The sequence below is a fragment of the Macrobrachium nipponense genome, chromosome 13 (genome assembly GCF_015104395.2).
Source record: "Macrobrachium nipponense isolate FS-2020 chromosome 13, ASM1510439v2, whole genome shotgun sequence".
NCBI classification, from domain to species: Eukaryota; Metazoa; Arthropoda; class Malacostraca; order Decapoda; family Palaemonidae; genus Macrobrachium; species Macrobrachium nipponense.
The window spans coordinates 26028007-26048135 of record NC_087206.1 but is presented as its reverse complement, the minus strand read 5'-3'; the positions used below and the strand labels follow the sequence as shown (position 1 = coordinate 26048135).

General features: G+C 43.7%; 1 protein-coding gene across 1 annotated transcript in view; it reads left to right on the top strand.

Annotated features, from left to right (window-relative positions):
* Positions 1 to 20129, top strand: part of LOC135225270 (85/88 kDa calcium-independent phospholipase A2-like) — a 174809-nt gene that overhangs the window by 48222 nt on the left and 106458 nt on the right. The gene's annotated exons all lie outside the window — the stretch shown is intronic.

Below are 20129 nucleotides of genomic sequence, written 5' to 3'. Positions count from 1 at the left end.
CGCCAACACTGGTGGTGATGACGTCGTCTCCCTCCATTCGCGGGAGAACCAGGTACAACTGCCCAGGTGGATCCAATTCTTTTCCTCCTGCCGGCGTCCGGTGAACATCGTGGTCGGTGCGGTTGGATGACTTTGCTTCGCTTTTTTTTTTTTTTTTTCTTGTGGATTTGATCTTCGGAATTGGTGAAGTACTCTTTTTTGGCGTTTGTTGTTTTTTTATTTTGCTTATTATTTAGGCGTTGCCATGTCGGATTCTAGTCCGTCAGGAGTTAGGTTTTGCATCTCAGGATGTAAAACTAGATTATCCAAGTTAGAGTATGATTCTCACACTAAATGTGTTAAGTGTAGGGACAGGTTTTGTTCAGCAGATCGAACATGTAAACGAGTGTAGTGATTGGACTGATTCTCAATGGAAGTTTTTTTAGTTCATACTCGGGAGAAATTAGCTAAAGACAGAATTAGAAAAAGCAGCGCTTAGGGAAAGTAGGCTTAGCTCTGCTTCATCTTGCGATACATCTGTTCCTTCTGTTTCTCCTCAAATTGTTATGTCTCCTTTAACTACACATCCTTCCTCTACTAATCCCACTTCTCCGGCTTCCCGTGTAGTTTCTTCCGACACCATTGCCAGTCTGGAATCGAGGTTAGATCAGAAATTTTTGGTATTAGCGAATACGGTTTTGCAACTTGGTAATTCGGTTAAGACGTTTTTTGGAGAAAGCGGCTTCAGGTAAGAGTGTAGTTGAGGGTGCATCTGTCTGTCCTGACACGTCTCCTAGACAAAGGTCACTGTCCAGCTCCCCCGCACCGGGGAGAATAATACCGGTAAGTCCAAGGGAGTCCGATCGGGATTTGCCCCGACAATACAGGCCGCCTCTCTTGTTGATCCTGTTGCTCCTCAACAGGGCTCGGTTAAGCGTTGGAAAGGTGTTGCGGTTAGGTGCCTTTTGAATGATTCAAGCGATTCGTCTCCGGTCGCACGGCGCTCTTGGCGAGATTGCAGCCCGTTTCGCGTCCCTTAAAGAGGCGCGTTCAGGCGCTGATTCTTCGCCTCCTCCAGTCAAGCGGTAGTAGGAGCCTGAGAGTAGTGTTGCGCCTCGGCCGTTAGCGGCCTCGTTCGTCGCCTCAATCTGTGCCATTTTTCGGCTCCATCTACTAGTAGAGATTGTGTTTTAGCGCTGTAGCTAGCAGTTTCTAAGGGTGTTTCTTTAGGCGCTTTCTCGTCTGTTACGCCTGATGCGCCTGTTTGCGCCTCGATTTTCGGCGGCTCCGAGCGAGGCGCAAGTAGTTTTTCCGTCTCCTGCTGACATTTAGGCTCTTCCAAGCCTACGTTAACTGTTTTTGATTCTGTCTCTGGCGCCTTTGCGCAAGCAGTTAGAGATGTTAAACCACTGGATGAATGAGTCCAAGGGTGGTTCGAAACCATTCAGATCCGTTGTTGTAGTCCCGTCTACTTCTTCGGCGGTATCGGAGAATGAGGAAGAAGTAGAGGAGGAGGATTCACATCACCTCTCGTGTTATTTTCACGGTCTCCTTAGATTTTCTTCTGGTATCTTAATCCCAGATTATTTTGAGAAAGAAAAGCGGCTCGCGCTCCCGAACTTCGACTTTTTTTGATGAGGAGGAAAAACTTCAGACCCTCTCCTCCCAAAACTTGTGCTATCTAAAGCGGTTAGGACATTCGTTGGAAAGAGACGGAGAAATGGATGTCTATGAAGAGAAACTTAGGGAAGGCTCTTTTTGCTTACCCTCCCTCTAAGTTGCTTCGTAAGAGGTATAGGTTTTATGTAACTGGGAAGCTCCTTCTCTGGGAGTTTTCTGCCTCCTCCCAGGGAGACTTCTCCAGTTTAAATCGACTCCTCTAGAAGATCTGCTTTCGCCGCAGCGAAAGTTTTCTTTACAGCGCCTGAGTTGGACCACGTTGTAAAGAATCAATTTAAACTTTTGGAAGTCTTTAGCTTCCTTGATTGGACTATTGGCGCTTTAGCGGCCAAGATCAAAGACTGTCCATTCTCTTTCTCAGGAGTTAGCGGAGGATTGGATTGGTGTTCTTGTCCTGTGCGGACTAAATCCCATTAGGGATGGATGGTGATGAGTTAGCGTCGCTCATCGCCTTTGGTACCCTTAAGAAAAGGCAACTTTGGTGCTCCTTTGCTTCTAAAAGGGTTACTTCCCAACAGAAGTCTGCTCTCTGTTTGCTCCTTTTGTGAAAGATAACCTCTTTCCAAGATAACCTCTTTCCAGATGATGTAGTGTTGTCAATTTCGTCTGCGCTAGATAAGAAATCTACTTCGGATTTACTGGCACAGTCTACTAAGAGACCTAAAGCTCCTTTGGAGACTGTTCCTTCGGTTTCTCCTCTGGCCCAAGCGCCTTTTCGAGGGAGAAAACCCAAGCGCGTTCTTTTGGCCGAAGTCGAATTTGCGACCTCAGTCTAAGGCCTCGGCCAAGGTTAACAAACCTTCCAAATGAAAGCTCGGTTCTTCATGCACCAGTGGAGCCAGGCTGGCTCTGTTTTGGAGGAATGCATGGGAAAACAGAGGAGCAGAAGCCTGGGTAGTGCAAGTACTCATAAGTTCGGCTATCGTATTCCTCTCGTTTCACCTCCCTCGCTCTCACCTGTGCCAATTCCATTCCAGGCATACTCTCCGGGCTCAGACAAATTTCTGGCGCTAGCCGCAGACGTGGAAGCGCTTGTTCTCAAAGAAGCGATAGAACAGATAGAAGGGGATTTTCCTCCAGGCTTTTACAATCGCCTTTTTGTAGTTCCCAAGTCATCAGGGGGCTGGAGGCCGGTTTTGGATGTGAGCGCCCTGAACTTGCATGTCCAGAAAACAAAATTTCATATGGAGACCACTCGGTCGGTTCTGGAGTCCATCAGACAGGGGGATTATGGATGGTTTCTCTGGACATGCAAGACGCTTATTTTCACATTCCGATACATCGCGAATCTCGGAAGTACCTGAGGTTCATGTTCGAAGGAAGGTGTTTCAGTTTCGGGCGCTTTGCTTCGGACTAGCGACCGCTCCTCAAGTTTTCACCAGGGTTCTATCCCGATCGGAAGCTGGCTGCACATATTAGGAAGTAAGAATCTCCCTGTATCTGGACGATTGGCTTCTCCGGTCGGAATCAGAGAGTCGGAGTGCATATGAAATAGGACCTTGGAACAACTCTGGATCTTGCCAGAAAGTTAGGAATTCTGGTCAACAAACAGAAGTCCCAGTTGGTTCCATCTCAGAGCATCCTTTATTTGGGGATGACTCTGAATGCTCAAGTTTTTCGGGCTTTTCTGTCTCCGAAGAGGGTTCAAGGCTGTCTGGAGACAGTTCAGGAGTTCTTGGACAAAAAGGTAAGTTCTGCCAATCAGTGGATGAGGCTCCTGGCAAATTGACATCAGTGGAGAAATTTGTGACGTTGGGAAGACTGCACATGAGACCTCTGCAGTTTTTCCTGAGAGCCTCTTGGTGCAGGAAGACACAACCAGACTCGATTACCTTTCCTGTCACAGATCAAATAAAAGAGGACCTAAGGTGGTGGCTCTCTCGAGCAAGGTTGGAAGAAGGGTTAGATTTACGACCCATCCTCCCGAACCTACAGTTCTTTTCCGATGCATCGGACACAGGTTGGGGAGCCCTGCTGGGAAATCAACGGACTTCAGGAGCTTGGTCGGAGAAGGAGAAGAAGTTCCACATAAATGTAAAGGACTTTTAGCAATTTTCCTGGGGCTCAGACAGTTTCGGAGCTTAGTAGAAGGTCGGGGGTTGGTAGCAGTGCATTCCGACAACTCCACGGCTCTCTCGTACGTGCGGAAACAGGGGGGACTCAGTCTTTCTCTCTATACGAAGTAGCCAAGGATCTCCTCCTGTGGTCAAACGAAGCGAAGGTTCAGGTAGTCCCGAGATTTGTTCCGGGAAAGATGAACATCCTGGCGGACGAGTTAGTCGTGTCAACAGCAAGTGTTACCTCTGGAGTGGACTTTGGACAACAAGATTTGTCAGAAACTTTGGCGCCTTTGGGGACGACCATCCATAGACCTGTTCGCGACATCAAGGAACAACCGTCTTCCTCTCTCTTGTTCTCCAGTTCCAGATCCTCTAGCTTGGTCGGTGGACGCAATGCTGTTGGATTGGTCGGGTCTGGAAGCTTATGCATTCCCTCCGTTCGTTCGGTCTGATAAGAGAGGTGCTGAACAAGTTCATGTCGCACAGCAATGTAACACTAACGTTAATCGCTCCCTTTTGGCCCAGGAAAGAGTGGTTCCCGGACCTTCTCCAGTGTTAGTAGACTTCCCCAGACTTCTTCCTCCAGAGAGGTGGCTTCTCAACAACCTCACTTCAAGAGGTTCCACCACCAAAAACTTGTCCGCTCTAGCTCTGACAGGGTTCAGACTGTCCGGAATCTTGTCAGAGCGAAAGGGTTTTCAAGAAGAGCTGCAGAAGCTATCGCTCGTTGTAGGAGAGAGTCTTCTAACAAACTCTATCAGGGAAGTGGAGAATCTTCAGAGAGTGGTGTAGAAGTGCTAAAGTCTCTACTTCTGCGACCTCTTTAACAGAAATAGCAGATTTTCTTCTATTTCTTAGGAACTCTAAGAAACTGGCTCCTTCGACGATCAGAGGATATAGAGCCATGCTCTCTTCGGTTTTTCGACATCGAGGTTTGGATATTTCCTCCAATTCAGATCTGTCGGACCTCATTAGGTCTTTCAAAACCACTAAGCTCCCGCAGGATACAGTGGCTTGGAACTTAGATGTGGTGCTTAAGTTCCTCATGGGGCCACCGTTTGTTTGAGCCTTTGAAGTCGGCTTCACTCAGGAACTTGACTAAGAAGGCACTTTTTCTTATTGCACTAGCTTCTGCTAAGCGTGTCAGCGAATTGCACGCTATAGACAAAAGAGTCGGTTTCTCTCAAGGCAATGCTGTATTTTCGGTATCTTTGACCTTTCTAGCCAAAATGAGAATCCTTCTAAATCCTTGGCCGAGGAGTTTTGTGGTAAGGAACTTATCTGATTTGGTTGGACATGAGGAGGAAGAAAGGCTCTTATGTCCAGTCAGGTCTATTAAGCAGTATCTGTTTGCCACTAAGGGTATTAGAGGACAATCTTCTAAGCTCTGGACCTCGGTTCAAAATCCCTCTCGTCCTCTTTCTAAGAATGCTATATCGTTCTTTATTAGAGAGCTTATCAGGGAAGCTCACTCGCAGTCCGAGAACGACAATCTTTTCGTTCTGAGAGTTTTAAAGCTCACGAGGTTAGAGCAGTGGCAACTTCTTTAGCATTTAGAAAGAATTTATCTTTAGCTTCAATTCTTCAGAGCCACGTTCTGGAGATCGAATTCGGTTTTTGCGAGTCATTATCTCAAAGAGATAGAAACGGTTTTCGAGAATTGTAAACGTTAGTTCCGGTGGCGGTTTCTGGCATGGTGTTGGGAGAAACGGCACAGGGGTCTTCACCTCTATGCTAACTTTTCACCTTGAAATAGGTTGTCGAGTTCAAGGGAAGCTGGGGGTACTGAGTACCTGGGATACTCACCAGTCTGTTAGGTCAGATTTTATAATGGTTGGGGTATATATGTTTTTTAAATCTGGTGTTGGTGACAAATGTTTTGTATGATTGAATTTCTGGTCTTAGCCCAGGGCAAGGGCAATCTTTGTTGTTACTATCCTCGTGTTTTCAGTCAGCCTTGACTCGCTTGAAACTACGGAAGGATTCCACTCCTGTAGAGGCTAACTTTGGTCAAATTCCAATTCCTCTACAATAGTAAGAAGAGCACCGACCAGAGGCAGTAACAGTCTGCTGTAGCTCTCTTACAAGGTAAGGTACACAGACACCTTGAGTGTTTACTGGTATTGTAATAAATGTAACCATTTAGAAATACTAGTGGTCCACTGAATCCCACCTTCCCATAAATGTGTAATCAGTTGTATAATTGTTCGGTAAGACACTACAATAAAAATGAAATTTTCATTATTAAAATGAAGTTTTATTGTAATACTTACCGAACAATTATGATTATACCCCACCCTCCTCCCCTTAGGTGGACGGACGGGCAGAAAGAATTGGATTCACCTGGGCAGTTGTACCTGGTTCTCCCAGCGAGTGGAGGGAGATGAAACGTCATCACCACCAGTGTTGGCGACGCCTACGCGCTAAATTTGAATTTAAGTATCCTGCCGCTCGTGGAAATCACGGCTCTATAATTGTTCGGTAAGTATACAATAATACTTCATTTTAATAATGAAAATTTCATTTGTTCATGTTGTCATCAAATAAACACTGGTGATGGCAGTAGCTTGTCCTTATTTTCAAGTTATTTAACTGGATTTTAGTGTAGTGCATCCCACTGGCAATGCATATTTAGTAACCTTCAGTGGAATCTCAGGATGAATTTTTTCTCGTTTTGTTATTATTGAGTTGATTCATCAACTGATCTTTTATTTACCCTTGCAAGCCAACGATAATAGTTCCAGCTCTAAAAGTAATTCTCGTATGTTACGCCAGTCCTTTTAGGCAAACAAACTTTTGATTATGTTCTCTGTTTATTGGACCTCCTTATTGTAGACCTTCAGTCCAAGTATACAGTTTTTACCTTAATATTAGATTCTTGAATGGTATTTTCTGAGTATGAATACTGCTAGCAAACTGTTATTGCCTCAAAGTAATCTTTGAATGTTTCGTCATTCATTTGGGCCAAAGATTTGCATTTTATGTTTTTTACTGAAGCTACTAAGGGATTCAGAGCCGATGGATCGCTGTATTTTGGCAATAACTTTTTATTAAAGCACCGGATAAAGGTGAAGTTGGCAAGTGTATATTTTGTAATTTTTGCAAGTACAGTACTTCGAACTTAATCCATTCCAGAAGGCTGTTTGAAGTATGATTTGTTTGAAATATGAAACAAATATCCCCACCATGAGAAATAAAGGGAATCAGGATAATTCGTTCCAGCCAACCCAAAAAATCCCCCTTTTACATTTTTGATATTATTAATGTGTTCAAAAGTTAAATGTAAAGTAATGAAACAGTACATTATATGAAGTAAAATTTTTGACATTTAATTTTTCTGTGTACGATTTCAAACTGTTTGGTTCAAAAAAAAAACTGTTTGGTAAAAATGGCTCCGGCCAGCTGGGGAATGGAGGGAGGAGAGACAGGAACCCTTTGAGCAATCCAAATTGGTTGCAGTATGCAAAGGTTGATAATAAAGTCAATTTTATTCACATATTAAGTACAAGGATAATTATAATCAAAGGGATCGATAGTGTGTCTGAAAGGGAGAGAGAGTAATCAGTGTGTTTACACTAGGATCTTAAGTGCACGAAAGAGATTAATCATGCCACAATACATTAACTTACTGTTGGCAAACTGGTAGACTTTTTAAAACAAACCATGAAGATTTTGGCAAACAAATCCGTAATAAGTCGAGAGTGCAAGAAAAGGAGAGAGATAAAAATAACTTTTCACAAGGAAGCCATTTAAACAAACAATTGAAGGCATGCAGAAGCTGAAAGCGGCGCCAGTTTAATCATTACAGAGCCTAGTTACTTTTAGAGTAGGAAAAAATCGTAAAAAGTAATTGTCACTAGATTGGTATTTCACCGTAACAAAAATGAAGTGATTCAGGCAAATCGAGTGTAAGTGAAAGAAATGGGCGAATAATCATTCCAGCCCAACTGATAAGTCAGTGAGAAGCAAAGCCATTCATCCCTCTCCTCTCCCCTCTCTCTCTTTATTGTCTCACTCAGCTCACTGAACACTGACTTGAGCAAGCTTTTTTTTTTTTTTTCTTCTTTTACTGTATTGCATTTGATTGTTATGTTAAATTAATTGTGAAATAACATTTAATTTTTTATGTGAATTGGTACTGCTTTTATGTCCATAATATAGTAAAGATTTTACTGTCTCTTCTCTCCTCAACAATACCACAACACATGATAACTAAAATCATTCATTCATTAGTTCCTCAAAAATATAAATGCTCCCTCCCTCTACCTCAAGTTAGCTATGTATCACCGCAATGACGAATGATTTTGTTAATCATTTTTGCTAAATTTTATTGTGAAAAGCTTTGTTCTATCATTTAGTATTTTGTTAATATTGTTCAACCAGACCGTCTCACTCGGCACACAGATCACTGGCTCAATTAAGACTTTTATGTGAATTGTTATTGCTTTTACATACGTGCAGTAATATTTTAACTCTCTTCTCCTTCTCTCCTGTAGGCTGTCAAATACAAACAAAAACTAGATAATCAGTCAGTTCGACAAACGATACAAAATTTTCTCTAAATTTTTGTTCGAAAAACGGAAAGTTCAACATAAGGAATGTTCGACAAATGAGGTACCACTGTATTATTTAGTACCTAAGTTCAATTGTTTTGATATTTTTAGAGTAAAATGAAGTCGCCAATGCCAGAACCAAGAAAATCACAGCAAAGGATCCAAAAGCCTTTTATGACGTAAACATAATTTGGCATCATGAGGCTCCGCCCATCCACCAGGTAGGCAGTAAGTTCACCAACACAGTCTAGGCTTCAACAAATTTGATAATGGCCAGCAGGATACAGAATTGTCCCCATGGTTGCAAGACTACATTTGTACTACAGCTTGCTGCTTTGTATACAAGCGAGAAGACCCGTGGTAAGATTTACTACATCATGAATAGGTCATTATTTCTATATTGGGTAATAGTTACTTGGCAACAATCATCTCTTGCTGCAGCAAATAGAAGTTTATAATGTTGAAACCTGAGGTAAAACAAACTGGGTGGTCTTTTTGCATTCCCACCCTGAATAGATGTAGATCTAACAAATGAGCTATAGATGGTTCATTATGTGGTGAAAATTAACATACAATTAATTATTTCTAAAGGAGAAACGATGAGAATATCAAGAAAATGGAAGAATTCCAAGCTAACAACTTGATCCCAACAGGTCTGTTCATTTTCCTCCCAAAACTCCCATGTAGGCGGAGCTTAGTCTACCAACTTTTGTGTCAGCAGGTGAATTGCTGCGATGAGCAGGTATCTCATAAAATACGTCATGGCCTACATAGTTACCCCAGATGGAGAACAACCCCAAACCCCACCCAATGGGTAGACCTTGTCTCTCTTGGTCTCTCTGGGCTTTGGTCCTAACAACTGTTGTGGAAGTTGCGATGAAACCTCCATAAAATGATGATGATAATAATAATAAAGTTACTGAGAAATGATAATGCAATCAAGGGGACGATAACAAATTTTGCTCTTTCATCACTAATATCGCTGAAGCCTAGGGTTGGTACTAATATCAGATAATGAATATGTCATTGGCAAGTGGGCAGGGCCACAGTGAAGAGACGTTTTCCCCATATGTAAAATTCTCTTCACTGTGGGTGGAGCCTTATGACGTCATAGGTTAATGTCACTATTGTGTTCAAAACCTTTACCTGCTACTATTTTGACAGCTCTGGCATAGGAAACTTACTTTTATTCTGATAAGTACTAGAACTATTGAACTTAGGTATAAAATAATAATTGCAAAAATTAGTTAGGTTTATAAAATATACACTTGCCAACTTTTGCCGTTATCAGATGCTTTGATTAAAAAGTTATTACCGAAAAACAGCGCTCCATCGGCTCTGAATCCCCTAGTAGTCTTGCTTACTGCTGATAAATAATATTACTTTAACCCTCACACTTTCCTTTGCACAGAATTAAAGTGTAAGGGCAGAAAGTAGTAAGAGAGAATGGTGCTTATGGAAGAAGGTGTTATCGTAGGCCAAGAATCGGTCCCAGTAATTGCTTTTGTAGTTTATTGTGGATTTTATGCTTCAGCAGTACATTTTGAAGACTTGTTTTGAGATGTTTCTCATGTCTCCAGTACAAGGACTGGCACGCAAGTTGATGTTTAGATTGTGAACTCTTCTCTCTTCCAGCACCCAGAAGTGCTCACTTCAGCCTGATGCCAGCTTGTGCTATAAGCACTCAATGGCACACTAGCACCATCTACCATCTTGCGCCAGCTTGTGCTCTGAGGAGCAAGGTGCGCACCCATAAGCACCCATTGGCAACATCAAATAGCGCCTGAAGAAAGGCATTAGCTATGATGCTGACAGGAAAACACTAAAAGACTACATATTATTAAATGTAAGAGGCACCTTATTTTGAAATGCACAAGTGCCCACCAGGGGGAATCATCCCTGTGGAGGGCTGTACATAAAACCTATAATTTTATCCACTTGCTTCAGCACCTGGCTCCATTGCTTCCTGCCATTACCAGTGCCTTGTGTCGTGGGTTAACTAGAAATTAACCCTTAACCCTACAAGTGAGTAGTTGCATAGTGGAGGAGGTGATTATCTGGCCCACCAGTTCTCCAAGACCTAAGTCACTAACATATCCCCCTGCATCTGAGAGAAGTCATACTGAATATCCAAGGGAGACGGGGGGAAGTTATCCCCGGGTAATTACCCCATGTCAAACCTGTTGTATATTTCCAGGTATCGACAGAAACCGGTGGAAAGGCATCTTCATGGAGGTGTAATGGAGGAGATGGCTACTTGGCCCTTCGGATATCCTAGACTTAAAGTCCTTGTCATACACCCCTTCACCTGGGAGGAAATACTATACTGGCAGCCCAAGGGGGTTTGCCCCCAGGTAGTTGCCCCTCAATCGAGCCTCTAATCCAAGTCTCGACAGACAGCCACAGAAAAGGGGACTTCATGGAGGTGTAGTGGAGGTGACGGCTATCCTGCACATCAGATATCCTAGACCTAAAGCCCCTACCATACTCCCCTTGGAATAGACATACTGGCGGTCCAAGGGGTCTGCTCGGTAGTCAGGCCCTCAGGTCCACCTGTAACCAATCCCAGATTACGATAGATAACTAATGGAAAGGCGTCTTCTGGGAAGTGCACCGTCCTTCCTCTAGTTCAGAGCTTTTCAGCCCTGAACAGTGGCACAATATTTAGTGATAAATCAAGACCATTGAAAGGGTCTGATGTGGATGTGTCCCACACCCCTCAGGAGCCGTGTAAGAATGTCCGGGAAACTGTGCCTCCTTGCAGTTTTTAGACAACCTGGAGAGGTTTTCTCCAGAGTGTACGGAAGTTTCTCTTTTGTTTCCAGGGATAAGCACTCAATAGCACCAGTGTGTGCAACAGTGACCGAACTTCTGTTAGCTCCTGAGTGGCTGAGTGCCTGCTGGCGCCAAAGTGCTCAGTGGCTCCTGAGTACCCTCTTGCTCCCAAGCTCGCAGTGGTTGCTTAGCAGCCAGTACCCCCAGCTGCCATTTGCACCTGTGTTTACAGAGTTTTATGAACATTTAGTCAAGCGCTTGGCATGAGTGCCAGAGTTTACGGCACCAACTCCCTGACAGCAAGCTCCTGCCTCTGCGAGTTTGGCTCTGTCATTAGATTCTCAGGCCCTGACCTTTGTGGTCAAGGATTTTTTTTAGGAGTTTAACTTTTTGTTGAGAACAGATAAGGCATGTGTCTTTGGTGTTCTTCCCTCTAGTACTTCAACGATCTATCCTTACCAAAGATTTGTTCATGAAACTTACCTGTCAGATATATATATAGCTGTATTTTCTGAAGTCCGACAGAATTTTAAAAACTTCCGACACACGCAGTGGTCGGCCAGTGGTGGTTAGTACCCATTCCCGCCGCTGGGAGGTGGGTATCAGGAACCATTCCCATTTTCTATGCATAATTTTTCTGTCGCTGGTGCTGAAAACACCTGTTTTCAGTACCTCCGTCTTAGGATTTTGGAAACTTCATTGCCGCTAAGTATCCTAATTGTCTTTTGATTTATTTACTGGGATTTGTGGCTAGGCATACGCTATCTTAAATTGATTTGAATTTGATTCATTTTTGCATAAAATATCTGAATCTAGTTAGGCTAGTTTCAGACGGGGTTGTCTGCAAAGATAGGGTGTGGCTACCGAAAGCTTCGGTAGATCCGCACTTGGTATGTACGAGGGGTATGGGTCTTGCTTCTTTATTGAGATTTGTCATGTAAGGAGTGTAGACTTTGTCTATTCCGTAAGGAAGACGTATGATTCGTATGTACGCAATTAAGCAATTAATCAGTAAACATGTCTAATTCCGTAAGGAAGACGTATAGATTCGTATGTACGCAATTAATCAGTAACAAAAGTCAGGGTAGTGAACCTGCTAACCTTCCTGTAGACTTTATTTTGCCTAACCCTGTAGTATGGCCTACGGGCTATGAATATGTCTACGAGAGGTGCTCGCTCTCCTTCATTGCTGTGAAGTGCTATTCTGTAATTGTTACTCCTAACCCTGCAGTGTTTGCCTTCGGGCCCTAAGCAGTGTCTGTAGAGGAATACCCTTTCTCTGATACTCTTTCGATTCGTATCTTAGAATCGAAAGTGCTTGCTTTAGAGAGTAAAAGTGAAGTGCAGTGATACCCCTTGTGTAGTGGAGGGTGCGTCAGATCGGCCTCGTTTTCGCCTCTAGGCCGGGACCTCTGCTTGACTCCCAGGCTCCCTGGGGTGAGGGTAGCATGTCGTAAAGCCGACCTAAGGAGGGTTACAAGGAACCGATCTGGCGTGCCTTCGGCAGTTTCTGATGAAAATCCCCAGACTGCCAATCTATCTGATGAAAAATCCCCAGACTGCAATCTATCAGGATTCGTGCACAGCGCGCGTGCACGAATCCTGATAGATTGCTTCTCGTCCTCCGAAGCGTCCTCCCCATGCAGGGGTTGGAGCTTTCGGAAGGACTCGCGCCTTCTAAATAGAAGCTTATAGAAGAGGACGCTTCACGTCCTCTCTCTCTCTCTCGTTATGCGTTTCAGTGAGAAGTAAGAAGGCGAAAACGTCGCCTGAACTCGTGTCCGTCTTTCCACCGAGAAATACGTAAAAGAAGTCATAGTAGCAGGAAGCTTTTGAGAGCGGACGCCCGGGACGCTCGGATGGACTCAGGCGCGCGCGCGGGTGCACGCCAAGGTGCGCGCCAGTGGACGCCGAGCGCGCTCCAGTGGACGCCGAGCGCGTTCCAGTGGACTCCGAACGCAAGCGCCAGTGGACGCCGAACGCGCGCCAGTGGGAAGCCCGAGCGTGCACCAGCGCACGCCAGGTGTGTCGCCTGGCTGAACGTTTCTGTTGAACTCTTCAAGCTCTTGTTTCAGATATGGGCCTAAAGAATGTTTACCTCTACCTCCGGTAATACCTTCTACCTCACCTGCAAAGAATGTGAAGTAGGCAGTGCTTCGGAGGAAGTTTAAAGTGAACAGACAACTTCTTCTTCGAAACCCAGCAAGACATCGGGTTTCGTGAATTCAAGAGGTCTCTGTCAATTAATATTGCTTTTCGCATAGGTGGATGGAGTTAAGGAAAGCTCAAGGGAAGATCTCGTTTGCTCTACCGCAACCTTTGCCATTCGCCAATAAATTTAAGTTGCCACTACCGCAGTCAAGACTTTGCGATAAGGCAGTTACGGGTTATGTAAGGCTCGATGTCCTGCACGTCAGGACTCTCGGCAACGTTCAGTGGGATTCTTGCAAAGGCACTCATCAAAAGGACGCTCTTCAGGGAAAGCGCAAGACAGGACTTCCTTTGCCATACTGCCAATAAATTTTAAGCTTTAGCAGGCATTAGTTGTGATACGGGAGAGGAAGCTGGTTGAAGAGTTTCTTCCTCTTCCCAGGATAATTTTGCAAAGCTTTTTAGCCCATCTGAAAGGGTTTTTCAGATGATAAGATTTTGTTAGTTTCTAGTCGGGACATACGCTGCCGAATTGAACATCGTCGTTCTACCTGCCGTAAGCCCAGTCTCTTAACAGGATTCTTGCCCCTTCCTCGTTTGAGACGGGAATCGAAAAAATTAAATGCTTGACTCCCTGGATTACGTTTTGTCAATTCAGTGACTTTCCCCCATTGACAATATACTTTCGTTTTGTCAAGTAAGTGGGTATCCCCTCATTGACAAAATATCTCTTTGTCCCGTAAATGGGTTAGTTCTCATTGACAAACTCTCATTAACTTGATATTGCGTAAGCGAATAAGCTCTTATGACAAGATTCGGAAGAGCTCTCATTCGTCATTCGCAGACTCGTACAAGAAATAGACTTGTAGACTACGTCAATGAACGCTTATGTCCAGTAACATAAGAAGCTTGAGCTGACTGCTTCGATTCTCTTAAGTTTTGTTCATGAAACTTGCCTGTCAGATATGTATGTAGCTGTATTTCCGAATTCAGCTATATTGTATGTCTGCCAGGTAAGTATGAACAAACTTTATTGTGATATAATTTCATATTTTGCCTTGCGTTATTTTACTTCTGGTTGTTCAAGTCATATACGCTTGCTGTAGTTACCTCTTCGGATGGCAACCGAGAGGTCTATTGTCTATTTAAGGACATTTAATCGTTACTCCCTGCAGCCTTCCAGGAGTTTCCGATTTATCTTTTACCGTTGTATGGTAGTGTTCTGACGACACAAACGCATCTATATATTTAGCGTTTTCTGTTTCGCTTAAATATACCAGCTTGAGAGTCTTTCGGCTCAAAAAATAACGGGCCTATTTCTTCGTAGAATAGGGTAGCTGGCAACCCAGACATAAAGTTAAGAGACGACGTTCGTAAGCTGCTGCTGCTGCTGTCACGCTGTGTCTGTCTTCCAGTCCAACCGAGCCAGTAACAGATCGGGCGCTGTCATGCGCCGTAGGTGTACGTCTCTCTCTCCTGCGGGATTGACTGACTAACCGTATCTCTGTGATGGCGGTTACGTCTCTCCTGCGGGATTGACTGACTAACTGTAACTCTGCCCTACAATCACGGACTTTAGCCTAAGATTGAGGGGATTTCTTACGTGAATGAATAAAACGTTGGCATTCGTTTTTGCCTTACTATGTTACAAACAGAGTTATCTCTTAATCCTTTCGGTGCTCGTTACCGCACGGTATAGAACTACGAGTCTACCGCAACATTGCACTTTTATATGCTCTCCTGCTTAGGCAAAGCGCAGCCTTATTAGGGTAGTAAGCATACTCGGGGAGGGAATGGATGAGCTTGCTGGGGACCATTTCCTTCCTGAAGAAGTTTGTTTCCCCGAATAGACTGCAATTCAGACCACAGTTTTTTCCTACCGGGAAACTGAAATATTATTCAAGATCTAGGAATGATTCTGAACATCTCTCAGTGCGTTTATCACCTGAGGTGATAGAAAGAAGGTGCCGGACATCTGGATAGGGTTTCAGATGTCCTGGATCTTAATCTGAAAGAAGTAAAAGCGATTCGGTAGTCCCTCCAGTTCTCGTAACGAGTTTTGGGAACCATTGGTCCAGATCAACTCTGATATTCCACAGCTCTCTCATATCTTAAGAAGTATCTTCTCTCGGTCCCTGTTCGAGTTTACGAGAAAGCCTATTATAACAACAGGCGTAGAATGTAACGATCCTCTAGAGGTTCGTTACCGGATTGCGAAAGTCCGTACGAATCGTCTCGATCGACGGCAGCAACTATTGACTTCCGAGTGGAATCTTTCTTTAGAAGTAAGGTTTTTGAGAGTTGTGGAGACTTTAGGGACGCCCTTTCATTCTTCTCTTCGATATGTTGAGGACGAAGAGGCTTCTTCTTCTCTGCTCCCTTATTCTCGATCCGGGATCGGTACCATTAAACGCCATCCTATGATATTGAACGGGGTGGATGATTTAGTCTCTTTTCCCCCTTTTTTTTCAATCGCATAGGAAATGTAATAAGAGGATTTATGACGTCACAGGGAGCGACAATGACGCTGATCGCCCCATGTTGGCCTTCAGGATCCTGGATTCACAGAGGTCACATACTTCCTAGTTTACTTTCCAAGGACCTTTTCCGAGAGAGTCGGTCTACTCTAACTCGAAAGGTACCTATAACCTCTCCGCTCTGAGTCTTGACTACGTTCAGGCTATCGAGATGTTGACAGGAATAAGATTACCGTCTTCCATTTCCGTCTGAAGAATGGGGATAAGCTGGCAGTCACAACTATTAAAGATACGCAAATATGTTGTTGACGGCCTTTGGGCTCAGAGATTTGCGTCTGTCAAACAACAAAGCCCTTCACGATCTTTGAGTTCTGTGGAATCTCGAACCCATCGCTCACCATCTACTTTTTGTCTCACCTGTTTTCTCGGAGTCAGGACACTCGTGCGAGTCAGGCGACATATAGTAGCCCTGAGTTTCTTGTTGACGAAGTCGGTTGCGTTTATTACACCCCCGATGATCGTGTAACATGAGACCAGGTTGGACTGTCAGGCATTCTTCCTTCGGGACTGAATCGCCTTTTTGCTCCTCGCTCCTTTCTCTGGCACCAGAAGCTCGAGTCAGGAGTTGATTCGCTGACGACGTTGGGTTGCGTTGATACACCCCCAAGGTTTGCTTAGATTGAATCGCCCAGGCAGTCCAGACACTCATCCTTCAGCGAAGAATAGTGCCTTATGGTCTTCAGGGTACAGCCTTGCTGTCCTTGATTCGTCTGACTGGTCAACTGGTCGGTCACCTGACTTTAGTACAGACGGACTGACTGTGCATGTCCAGATCGAAGCTTTCAATATGGAACTTAGACGTAGTCTGAAGTTCTTGATGTCAAAGCATTCGAACCTCTCCTACCTGTTAACTTCTTGCATGTGATCAGGAAGGCCTTCTTCTAACCACCCTAGATACGACAAAGAGGGTTAGTGAGATTTTAAGCCATCGTCACAAGTTTTGGCTTTAGAGAAACACAAGGCGGTGTGCTCTCTAACCCTTCCGTTGTGCCTAAGAATGGTAACCCGCCGTTTTGGTCCTTGGCCAGGAGCTTGGAAGCAAGGATGGCACAAGTTAGTGGGCAGGAGCCAGAGAGAGTCCTGTGCCCTGTCGGGTCTCTCAAGTTTTATCTACATAAAACTCAAGAAAGTCGAAGTCAATCGGGCAATCTGCAGTGTTCCGAAAAAAGACCAGACTTGCCCATATCGAAGAACCAGCCTTGGCTTTAGTGTTAAGGAGTTCTTTCAAAAATGCTCCTTCATTGTGTTTGCACAAAGATTTGAAAAATCTTTTATCTGAATGCTCACGAGGTGAGGGCGCGGCCTCGGAAGCATTTCAACAGAGCATGGCACTCAGCAACATCCTGAGTACCATGTTTTAGCGAAGCAACTCTGTGTTCACTTCACACTCCCTGCGAGATGTGAAGATGGCATATGAGATCTGCTGCTCGCTAGGCCATACGTGTCTGCAGACACAATCTTGGGGGCAAGAAGTACCACATCATCCATCCTGTAGAAAATGGTTAGGAAGAGCTCTTAATTTAGTTGTTGAGTCGCCGACAACGGCGACTTCTTAACTCTTAAGCCTTAGTTTTTAACACACTTAACTTTGGCTAGGTTGGTCAGGTGGTGATATATATATATATATATATATAATTTATTTTATTTTACTTCTTAGCCCTCATGGTATGGTCAATATGGTCTTAGTCACGTCGTGGTCTCGCCCTGTTGACAGATCATCTGGGAGTGCACCAGCTATATAGGTCTTCTACCCTCGCTGGCACTCTAGTAGCACAAGCAGACTTACGTGGCAGTAACCACGAAGCCAGCTATGCTAACAGGTGGAACCAAGATGTAAATGTCATACTGCATGCATTTGTTTCCCAAAATCCTTCTATTCTGTCCCTTCCCACCTCCAAAAGGTGGGATTCAGCTATATATATATCTGACAGGTAAGTTTCATGAACAAAATGATATTGTTATGATACAATAAAGTTTGTTCTACTTACCGGGAAGATTATATATAATCAAGTACCCCACCCACCTCCCTCAGGGGACAGTGGAAATAAAAATTATGAATAGAAAATGGGAATGGTTCCTGATACCCGCCTCCCAGCGGCGGGAATGGGTACTAACCACCTGGCCGACCACTGCGTGTGTCGGAAGTTTTTAAAATTCTGTCGGACTTCAGAAAATACAGCTATATATATATCTGCCAGGTAAGTATGAACAAACTTTATTGTATCATAACAATATCATTTTTATCCAGTGTCTGATTTGCCTTTACTGGAACCAGGGACAAGAGTTATTGCCTAGGTTTGCTACCCAGTGCTATCCATTGCAGACAAGGATAGCAGTTGAATTGTCTGCTCTTGTCCTTGATTTTGGGAGAGAGAGTTGTGGTACTTTCTACTTCTCAGCTCCTGACGATGAGCTCCCACCGTCAGCTCACAAGCTGTAGTTTCTCTGTTTAAAGGATTTTGTGGCTCTTATGGATCATTCCCTAGATTCTCCTTTCCGTTATGAATTGTCCTGCATAATCTTTGGTCTGTATGAGGTGTCATCAAGTCTTCAGGATACCCACATGTTTGTACGATTATCAGAAGCCACAGAGTCGACAGCTGGTCCGCAAAGTCCGAGAGACTGCTTGATAATTTGCAAGATCACTCGGTTGTCCACAGAATGGAGACAAACCAGAAGGTCTGTCTTCTGGACAGTTTCTTAGTTCGGAGACCTGTCCTTCGACATCTCTGCAATGTTATAGGTCTTCTTGGGAGTCCTCCCTCCTTTTCAGTGACCTATTTTCTGGACTTGACATCAGTCTTCTACTTTCCACTTTGGATTTTGGTTGAAGAATCCATGGGGGAAGTGCAAGATTCTGGGTCGTGCTCCCTGGAAGATGGAATCTTCTCACATATGTTGGAGAGCTGTAAGTATCTCCCTTAGGGCTTCAGTGCTTATTGGCCTTAGTTTACACCTGGACGGCAGTATTTCTCTCTAGACGAGACCTCAGTCCTAGCGTATAATCTTCATAGAGAAAAAAGGACTTGGTTTTCTCTCATTTTTTTCCAAGCAAGAGAACCTCCAATGTGAACAGTTTGTGTTTGATTCAAGCCATCTTAGCTCTTGCGGATGAACTGAGAGCAGGTCTTTCTCTTGCTTGGAGAAAAAATGAGAGAAAAACGAATCCTTTTTTCTCTATAAAGATTATACGCTAGGATTGAGGTCTCGTCTAGAGAGAATTAGGGGTAGTTTTTATTTGTTGTGTTATTATTAAGTCTTTCTTTTTGTAGTTTTGGTTTGTATTTGTTTCTCTTTTAGTTTTGTTATATGGGGGGGTATCCTTCATCTACACTGCATTGAGTTTGAGTCTCTCTTAGGAACTTATGTTTATTTTATTGTAGAATACTTAATTGTTTTGGATGTCTTGCTGAATTCTCATTTCATTTCATTCAATTCCTTTTCCTTTAATTCACTTTCTCAGGAGGCTTTTGACGTGAATTCGTTTCCTAGGATTCTGGGCAAGTTAAACACCATGTTTCTCTTTCTTAATTATTATTGTAACACACATAAGTTCATTGTCCAATCACACACAAATAATACAGGGTAAACGGAGTATAAACCAACACAATTTATGTGTCCAGAAGTGAGTTTCTAACTAAACTTTTCTTTCATTTCAACTGAGGTCTCAACCTATCTCTAAATTCTGGCTCCACCTTCTTTTCTACTGGAGACCACCCTAATCCTTCATGATTGGTTAATCTCGTACGCCTACTACTTCCGGCTATGACGATTAACGAATCAGGGTGTATGCTGTTAGCAGTCGTTACCACCCACTGTTTGGATTCACAGTTCAATATTAACAGCTTGCATCATAGCTTTTTGTTTTGTCTCTGGCATTGGTTTTTACATACGAGTCTCACTTTCCAAATATCCTATTTTGCGTTCAGTTTCTACCTCTCTCTACCTCTCCTTCACCTACCATAACTCTACTAGTAGATTTTCCTAGCTAATATATCCTACATAACTATTCATATAACTTCTGTACTTCTTAACATTCCCACCAGGTAGACCTTGCATCCCTGGTCAGGCGGAACAGGAGTCATGGGATAGTCCGACTATGATCCTATTTGCCTCTCCTTAGAACCTTCAAAACTTCAAAGAGATCCGCAGTAAAGTTTTTCTGCTAGACGTATTGCATAAGCTATTGTGGTTGCAGTTGTCATTTTTGTAGCTTTGACTACCTGACTAAATGGGCCATCGTTGAAGCTGGGGTTACAGTCTCTACCCCTCTCCTTAGAGAATTTTATGGCCTTTTTACGGACACCCATTCTGCACCTGAGGAGATTTTCCTCTCTCATATTTCATCAGTGAAGGGTATCCGACTATTCTCAACTAAGTGTTTATGCACAGGG